At 38.5% G+C, this 10,157-nt stretch overlaps 1 protein-coding gene across 3 annotated transcripts in view; it reads left to right on the top strand.

The window, feature by feature from the left end:
• Nucleotides 1–10,157, top strand: part of LOC114030005 (SPARC-related modular calcium-binding protein 1) — a 195,067-nt gene that overhangs the window by 103,216 nt on the left and 81,694 nt on the right. The window lies entirely within an intron of this gene.

Genomic DNA, 10,157 nt, shown 5'->3' on the forward strand with positions numbered 1-10,157 from the left:
AATTCTTCCTCCTAAGATTACTCTGCGTGTGTGTCTGAATGTTTTGAGTGTGTCTGAGAATATCAGGCTCCCTTGGGTACTAGAGACAAAGCTGTTTCTGTGTGTGGCTGTGGCTGTTACCCCTGCTTGGGGCTCCCTACATAATGTACAATGTTCACTTAAAAAAAACCACACACACACCGAACAATCACACTGTTAACCATGCATGCTTGTCTATTATGTGGAGGGATGGGCATAAGTGGTAAATGGCCTCACTGTTGGACAAGAAGCTGCTTTTCTGTAATTGAGTAAGGAAGAAATCCCCAAATTTAACATTAAAATAAGATTTGTTCTACTTTGAGGTTGATATCATTTCACCACCCTCCTCTTCTGGCCCCCCAGGGACAACACCATTTGTGAAAGAGAATCTTTTAGCCCTAGGGGAGGAATAGCCATCCTGATATCAAATTTTTTTTTAATTACAAGCTAGAAAATCATCATCAAATATGAAGATTTCCATATACAAAGATCAGAAAATAGGAATTGTACATGAAATATCTACTTTATAGAGCTTTTTTTTTAAAGCATACATTTATATTTGGTGTGGTAGTTCCAGTACTACCTGTTTGTGCTCCCCTCACAACTATGTCATTGTCTGTATTTTTAAAAATGTCTCATTGATGCTCTTTCGATTCCTTTTCCCCCACTATCTCTATTCCCTTAACTCTCCTCTTAATTCTCCCCCTCCTTGCTCTTAAATGAAAGACCTCCTTTGTAATGAATATGTAGTCAAACAAAATAAATATGCAATGTTGCAACGAATGTTGCAATGATCTTGTCTTGAAAGGTCTATCTCATTCAGCAGCTGTAGTCAATCACCTCTCACCAAGAGGAGGGAACCATTAACAATCTTCTGGATGTGATTGGTCAAAGTTTTTAAGTCTTTCAAAGATATTTTCCTTTACAATGTTGCAGTCATTGTATAAATACTTTTACTTGTCCCACAAATTTCATTCTGTATTTGTTAATACAAGTCTTTCCAGGCTTCTCTGAATCTATCCTTTTCATCATTTCTTTGATCACAGTGATATTCTATTACTTTCATAATTTGTTCGGCCATTGAATCTAAAAATTAATTTAGGTAGTATTGTCACTTTTGTTATATTTGCTTGGCCCACCATGAGTCACATTCTTTACAATTTAAGCTTTCCGTAAGACTTGTTTTTTTGTGTGTGTGTGTTGATAGAGTGAATCCCGGATATGCAATTCTGTAGTAATTCTGAATGGATTTTTCCTCTTTTTTTGTTTTAATATACAGAAAGGCTAATGATTTATTTGGGTCTATTTTATATCCTGCTCTTTTAATGAAATTATTGTTTCTATTAAATCTTAGTTGACCTCTAGGATTCCTAAGTAAACCATCATGTCAACTGCAAAAAGTGATTGTTTTGTTTCTTTGCCCATGTTTATTTCTCTTAATTGTTTTTTTTCCTAGTCTTACTGCTGTATCTAGTATTTCTACAACTGTATCCACTAATAGTGGCAATGGGCAACCTTGCTTTACCCCTGATCTTATTAGAAAAGCCTCAAGTATTTCTCTATTACAAAGGATATTGCTCATAGATAATGTTTACCGTGTTAAGGAAAGGTTTATTAATTCCTATGCTTTCTAATTTTGTTTTATTTTTAGAAAAAGAGTGCTATATTTTGTCAGAAGCTTTTCTATATCTGTTGATATATATATATATATATATTGCTTTTGTTATTAATAAGGTCTATCATATTTATAGTTTTCCTAATATTGAACCAACCCTGAATCCACAAATCCAACTTGGTTATCATGTATAATCTTTTTTTTAATATGTTGCTATATCCTTCTTGCCACTCCCGCCATCTGCTGCTTTTGCTCCTACACATGTGCTACTGAATGAGAGTGGAGAAAATTATACAACCATCCTGACTGAGTCCACTACAATTTTGTGGTAGGTAATAACCTCAGCTGGGCTATCACTACTGCTAGGCAAACCTTCAACACCTCCCTAATTATTTCACTGTCTCACCACAGCAGCTCTCTCCAACCCTTTCATCCCTCCTCATACTTTCCATATCTCCCCACCCTGACCCTCTCAGCTAAGAATCTTGCTTCCTATTTTACTGAAAAAAAAATTGAGGTCATTTGGTGAGAGCTCCCTCTTCTATGATCCTTCTTATCTCACATCACCCAGAAGCCTTCTACCACTATTTCCTCTTCCATGCTGTCTCATGAGAAGGTAGTATTTCTCCTTGCCAAAGTCAACCCCTCTCACATTCCATCTCATGTCCTCCAAAAGATTGACCTCTCTTTCATCCTCATTCTCTCACTTATCTTCAGTCTTTCCCTGTCAACTGCTTCCCTTCTGACCAGAAACTCTGAGGGTCTTCCCTTCCCAGATTGATTTTTTTTTGACTAGGTAAAAGAGGCCATTCTCTGCTTCATTTTTTACCCAGCCTTAGTCACTGACTGGGCATTGCCTCAGCCAGACTGAGACCTGTTGAAGACCTTAGCTTAAAAAGTCCGAGGTCTTCTACTGCATCCAGGGCCATCTCCAGTCATCCTGATCTATACCTTGCCATTGGATCCAGATGGTTCTGAGGAGAAAGTGAGGCTGGTGACTTTGTGCAACCCTCCCTCATTTAAATCTAGTTCATTTGCATGTCATGACATCACCTCCCTGATGTCATGGTCTTCTTAGAGAAGGAAGGACAAACAACAAACATTATGAGTAGTACTCCCCAACTGGGGACCCAACTGGAACTGCTCAGTTGGGCAACAAAGCCCTTCCTTCCCTCCCTCCTTCCGTCCCTCCTTCCGTCCCTCCTTCTCTCCCTCCTTCCCTCCCTCTTTCCCTCCCTCTTTCCCTTCCTTCTTCCCTCCCTCCCTCCTTCCTTCCTTCCTTCTTTCTTTCCTTCCTTTCCTTCTGTCCACATAGGGTATCATACCCTTACCTTCAGGTGCTCTGCCCAAAGGAATGTAAATTTTGATCACTAAAACCTCACATATCTTAGGGTTTGTGAGCTAGATTTCTTTAAGAATCGTGCCTTAAGCCCACATCACTCTGGCTGTCATTGATTGGCCAACAATAGGTCCCAAGCCAAGCCCCACTTGAGTCCATCAGTTCTTTATCTGGATGTGGATAGCATTTTCCTTTATGAATCTTTTGTACTTGTCTTGGATCATTGCATTGTTGAGAAAAGCTGAGTCAGTCATAGTTGATCGTCGCGCAATGCTGCTGATACTGTGTACTATATTTTCCTTGTTCTGCTCATTTCACTTTGCATCATTTCATACAAATCTTTCCAGGTTTTTCTGAAATCTGTCTATTCATCATTTCTTATTGCATGTTCAGCCATTTCCCAACTAATGGGCATCCCTTCAGTTTCTAATATTTTGCCACCATGAAAAGTGCCACTATAAATATTTTTGCACATATAGGTCCTTTACCCCATAAGGTTGACATCTACCTGTTTGCTCAAGGCTATGCTGAAGCACGTGGAGGTCTGGCCACTTGCAGCTGCCTGTTTGCCCAGGGCTATGCTGAAGCATGTGATGCTTCTCCAAGCTAGAGTCTGCCCATTCCCCTGGCTATGGTGAGGCACATGGGTGGTCCTGGTGTTGGCATTGGCCTGCTCCACCATCTGGGGGCTCAGGATCTCCCACCGGTTTACTAAAGTGGAGCTTGCTGGGGTGCTTCCTTTCCTGGACCATGCTCCCCTTTTACCTGAGTGAGACAGACCTTTCCTGTCAATCTTCCAAGTTTTTTGGGCTAAAAGATTGTTTCACCTCATCTTTTTACTGATTCTACTGTTCTAGGATTTGTTTTAGGATGCTATTTTGTGGTTGTTTGCAAGTGAATATGAGAGAGTTGCAACTATTTACTGCTTTCTCTGCTATCTTGGCTCCCCGAAGTCTGCACATATTTCTTAAGTTTGCATGTCACCTTTACAAAAATTGACCATGTACTAGAGCATAAAAATAGAGGCAGACAAGCAGAAACATTAAACATTTCCTTCACTTAACAAAATACCATAAAACTTCAATCAATAAAGGTCTTTGAAGAAAGGATTCAAACCTAAATGAAAATTAATATCCCAAAGAATATATGTGAATCAAAGAACAAATCATAGAAACAAAAGAATTTTATTTAGCAAAATGACAATAAGACGACATAATATCAAAACTTTTGGTGTATAACCAAAGCAGTTATTAGGGCAAAATTTGTATTTCTAAATACTTTCATCAGCAAAACAGGGAATGATTCCAATCAGCTCTCATCTTCATCAGGGATTCTTTAAAGTTCTATCCTATTAATGTTTCATTTTTTCTCTTTAAAATGATACCCAATTTTGTAGTATAATTTATTCTTTGTTGTAAGCCTTTTTTTTTCTCTTGCCTTTTGGTATTTTGTATTCTAATATTTTCTGGCAATTTTAGGAGTTACGGTATAGTCTAGTGTGATCTGTCTGGCTTCTTGGCACTTGAATTTTATCTTTCTGGACACATTAGTAATTTTCTTGACCTAGATGTACTGGATTTTGGTCTATGACATTCCTGGGTATTTTTGATTTGAGATTCCTTATAGGAGGTGACTGGTAGAGTCTGTATTTTCTGTTTGTTCTAACAGATGTAGGTAGTTTTATTTTACACTTTCTTGAAATATGGTATCCACTTATTTTTTAGATTTATTATGGTTTTAAAGAGTTTGATGGTTTTTAAAGTATCTCTCCTTAACCTGTTTTACAGGTAATTTGTTTTTAATAGTAGATGCCTCACATATTCTTTCAGAGATGCTCACTCTCCTCCCCTCCCCACTCCATGTTTCTATACTTCTCACACCCCAATTATGAGAATATAGTTTTCCCCCTTCTGTGGAAGACTAGATTCTTCATCTCCCCCAAAGCCTTTTTTCATGTTCTAAACCATCATTTAGTACAGGGTGAATAGGGTTTTAGTGCTACAAGATGGGCAGAAGGGCAATACATGCTTTCTAGAGAACACCCTGAAATATCTGTCATTCTTGCACTTAGCCTTATGGTTCCCTGGAGGTGGGTGAGGCATACATTCACCCCTTTGGGAATCTCTGGGAAATGGGCTTGCCCCCTCCAGATGTAACTGCATCCCTTGTGGAACTGTACAGAACAGTGCCACACTCTCTCTCCCTTTCTTTCTCCTCTTCCCAAAAAATAATTTGCCTTAGATGCAGTTTTGACTGATTATAAAGCTGCTGACACTCTAGCACCAACTTGCTTACCTGTTTGTGGCATTTTACCCTATGGATAGCATAGTTGTCTCTGGGGTTTTTTTTTCTGGGTTAGTCTGTTGTGGCATTCTTGGGGACAGAAATTGTTTTGCTTTGGTTTTTTCTCTTTCACTATATCTTGACTATTTCTTACTCAAGACAGATAAATATACCTCCTGGTCTTAGGCTAAGTTTCCCTTCTTTCCAGCCTCCCCTTTTATGGGTATTTCCTGGTGCCCCCTTTCCTCCTACTACCTTCAGTGTCTCCATATTACTGTTGCCAAATCAACATCTTCTTTAAAATTCAGGTGACTGCAGTTCCATTTTTTTAGACAACTCCAGTTGGTTCCTTAACTTCAAATCCTTTACTTTTCTTCTTTATCACCTCTCTTTTCCCTCCCTATTCCAAACCCCAAAATATACCCATTTTAGACATATTTGCCTTCTATACTATATAAAAATATATTTATCTCTCTAAACTTCTATAGTTGCACTAGATATTGTGGTACTGTTTATGTATTCTACTCATGTCCCTATCAGGGAATAGCCATTAGGTAGAGCTATGTTTATACTTTAATTATCAATTAAAATATTTTTATTGAAGATTTAATTTATTATTCCTATTGCTTATGAGAAAGAGTACTGCTTGAATATCACAAATATTCATGAATTGCCTGTCTGTGCATTTTCTAGTTCTACCTTTCCAGTATTCTTATACTCTATTTGCCCTACGCTATCCTACTTACTGTTCCTCACGTAACCCTCCAACTGGGGGGGGGTGGAGAGAGAGGATGGAGCATTGCATTTGGAGTAGTGAAAAGCTAGGTCTGGGATCCTGAATAAGTCCCTTTAAATCTCTAAGCCTCCGTTTCTTTATCTATGAAATGAGAGGGGTCAGATTTGATGACTGCCAAGGTCCCTAGCTTTAGAGCAAGACCCTATAAATTTTTCTGAAGATTGGAGTCTTTTAAGATTTGTAGATATATACAACCTTGCAATAGATTATTGCTGTTAAAAAGATGAACCTTTGATTCTGAGAGAAGTTAGCTCCATTAAAAGAGCTTTGCAATTTCCTACAGGAAATTCATCTGCCCTCCTCCTCTTCTTTAATTCTCTATCTAGCTCACTGTCCATTTGTAGCATTTGTCCAAGATAAATATAATGATGAACAAGCTTTCCGGATTGCACATCATCTGAATGATAGTCATGAGATCACTACACAATATCTATAATAAAGAATGAAGCCTTACCATCTACATAGGAAAATACAAGTGGATGACATGAAATTTCATAAATTTAATTTTTTTAAAAAAAGCTAGATAAGATTTTTACTAGTTTAAACTGGTCCTCCCCACCCCCATCAGAGAGCTGAGGATCTATTGCATATCAGTATGCAAATAATTTGCTAAGAAAAAACATGACATAGGGGATAGAATGTCGGATGTTGTTCTAGGAAGACTTGAGTTTAAATCTTACCTCAGATACGTACTGGTGGTGTGAATCTTGGTAAGTCACACAACTACAATCAGACTGTTTCCTTATTTCTCAAATAGAGATCATAATGCTAATAGTTGCTACATCAAAGGTTCTTGTGAGGTTCCAATGATGTATGTAAAATCTTTGCTCTCAAGACTGTATAAATGCCGGTTATTATTTGCTGTATCTTTTAGGCAAAAACATCTTTCCACCAGTTTGCTAAAAAAAAAAAATGTACTGGAAAATAAATCATACATTTTTTGCCATATCCTTTATTTCACAGAAACAACAACAAATTTTAAAAAGTACTTTTAAAAAAAGTGTCTAGCTTTTTAATCTAGATCCTTTTCATGTTTAAAGGCAATACTCACAGAAAAAGAAATTCACTTAAATAATTCCACCTGCGCCTTGAACTTGGTCTGACCTAGGTTTACTTCAGTTTTGTTCTTTGCCTAAGGCATTCTGCTATGGAGTGATTCTGTACATCTAAATGCTTTAAGAGGGTGTAAGTTTTATTTTCACTTGCTCCAAAGAAAATAGTAGACAATCTTAATCTCTCTCTCTGTCTCTCTCTCCCTCCCTCCCTCCCTCTCCTCTCCTCCCCTCTCCTCTTTCTCTCCTTTCCTCTTTCTCCCCTCTTCTTATTTCTATTTCATTGGACTAGGAATCAGTCTCTCATTAGCTTTTAGCTGTGCTATAGTACTCCAATCTAAGGTGCTCTGTTTAGCAGCAAAATCCAAGGGTAAGAATGCTAATTTTGAGCCTGTGTGCTGCCAGACTCCTCCCATCCATGGGAGAAGGTCCTGGCATACCAACCTTGGTTTTATAAAATAGGCTTATATAGAGAGTCAGTGACTCTCTGAGTGAAAGAGATTTCTAAAGGCATCTAGTCTAACTGACGTTTATATAACTCCTTTCAAACGTTCATGCTTTGGACATGTGATTTCATTAGAACCATATATCAGCTTGTGAGGTAGGTACCAAAGGTGTCATTCCCCCCCCCCTTTTACAGATGAGAAAACTGAGATTTTAACTGACTTGTCTATATTCATGCAGCTAGTAAGATGAAATTCAAATCCAAGTTTGCTGACTCCAAATCCAGCACTCTAACCCCAATACACTAGCTTTCTCCTATACAGACTTGGAGAGACCATGTGTCAGATCAAGTCCCCTAAACCATAACTCAATATAAATCTGGTATTACATTGTTGAACTCTAATATAGATGCCCCATTCTGTACCTCAGCACCAGGAGATAGTATTGACTTTGGCTATTCACTGTGTGTCTGGGTGGAGGCAAATTCTTCCATAAGTTGCATGAATCTGAGATAAACCTTTAGAGCTGTTTTGGCATCTATTCTTGTATCCCATTTTTTTCACGTCTATTCTCTAAATTCAACAGTAGATTCCTTTGGAAAGGAAACTTTAACAACCCCAGGGTGCTAGGCTTGGTTGGCACTGCCTCTTTGGTATGAGACCTCATGGAGCAGTAGGAGTCCAAGAGCTTCAGATGGAGTCAAACGGGTTGGCATGGTCTCCCAGACACATCTTTCTATAAAGATAATTAGTGGCAGAGGAGGGGAAAGTTAACAGCCAGATCTCATTAAAATCTCAGCTGTCAGAGAAGGATGATTTCTACATGAGCTTATTTCTATGGTACTGACAAAATCTAGAGGGGTCCCCTCCAAGTTTCCAGCCATACTTCCCACCCAAGAAGTATGGCTGGAGATGTCTAGGGATTTAGAGAAGCTCTGGGTGTTTGCCACTCTTTGTCTAAGAGGTGTTTCTTTACCCAGTTGAGAGTGAACAGAACTGGGTCAGTGCCCAGTATGGCACTATGGGACTTCAGCTCAGCTGGGCACGTTGAGCTCCCATCTGAAGCCTTTGTTCAGTGTTAGGGTTTGTATACAATGAGCTTCTCAGCATTGCTATTGGCTCAAGGTACCAAGCTCTGTTTGAGGATAGATGATCATTTAGCTGCCTCGCTTGGGAGGCAGCGATGGAGGTGGGGAATGGCAGGGGCATGCATTTGCCTCTGCAGAGGGATGACAGCTGCTTAACTTGTAGAAACTTCCTCACATCATCCTGGACAGGGTAGTTAAGGAGATAAGATGATGTTCTTTCTCACCTAGAATACAAGGGGAAGACAAAACCCACTGAGGTAATCAAACGGGACTTTTTGCTTTTATAAGGTTTGGATGTGAGTGGTACAGAGGATAGCGTACTGGACTTAGACTTAAGATGACCTGAGTTCAAATCCTTCTATAGACACTAGCTGTGTGACCCCCTGGGCAAGTCACTTAACCCTGGTCTGCCTCGGTCCTCATATGTAAAATAGGGATAATACTATAAATATATGTATAATAATATATATTATATATAATACTATATATATATATAATACTATACTCAGAGTTGTTATGAGGATAAAATGAGCTGTTTGAAAAGTGCTTTGCTTAAACCACTATATAAATACTAGTTATTATTATTATTATTAGTTCTCCAATGTGAACCACATGCTCCACTGTTCCCGTAGTCCTTCTGCTGCTTATTATATGGTAATCATCTTGTTAATCACATAGAATGCCTTCTGGCTTGTGTCCATTATGGAGGAATCATTGATGTGATCTGGTGATTACTGTCTCGGTGGTCTTCAGCAAGTTATTTAACCTAATACGTAAGATTACAAATAAATTAAATGAAGCTAGAATATAAATTTAGCTCTTTAGCAAAGGATCAGACTTTGAATCCCACCTTTGAAGCTTACTACCTGTGTGATTTTGAGAAATCCCTTTCCCTTCCTCCTGGACTTCATTTTCTGTATCTGTAAAATGAAAGGGTTGTGCTTGATTTCCTCTGAGGCCCCTTCCAGCTCTATGCCTCTGATCCTATGATTTATCTTAATTAATTAATTTATCTTATTTTCACCCAAGGAGGGTAAAAATAGTAACCTCTTTGATCCATGAAGCCATGTCCCCAAAAGCAAAGACCTTTTGTTGTCATCCTTAATACTCTAAGTCCTTCTCCTCCAGGAATCTTCCAGATTGACACAATCTGGCAGTAAATCCCATTTCTCTGTATTCCTTCAACATTAACATCCTCAATTAGTATGATGTTAATATTCTTTTTTAAAAAATTTTTTCTTTTAAGTTTATTTATTTTTAGTTTTCAACATTTACTTCACAAGATTTTGAGTTCTAAATTTTCACCCCATCTCGCCCCTCCCCCCTCCCCAAGATGGCATGCATTCTGAATACCCCTTCCCCTGGTCTGCCTTCCCTTCTATCTCTCCCCCCCTTCTCTTATCCCCTTCCCCTTCCCTTTTCCTGTAGGGCAGGATAGATTTCTTTACCCCATTTCCTGTATTTCTTATTTCCCAGTTGCAAGTAAAAACATTTTTTTTAAACATGTGTTTTTAAAACTTTGG

The sequence above is a fragment of the Vombatus ursinus genome, unplaced genomic scaffold (assembly GCF_900497805.2).
Source record: "Vombatus ursinus unplaced genomic scaffold, bare-nosed wombat genome assembly UNPS02014945.1, whole genome shotgun sequence".
Lineage (NCBI taxonomy): Eukaryota > Metazoa > Chordata > Mammalia > Diprotodontia > Vombatidae > Vombatus > Vombatus ursinus.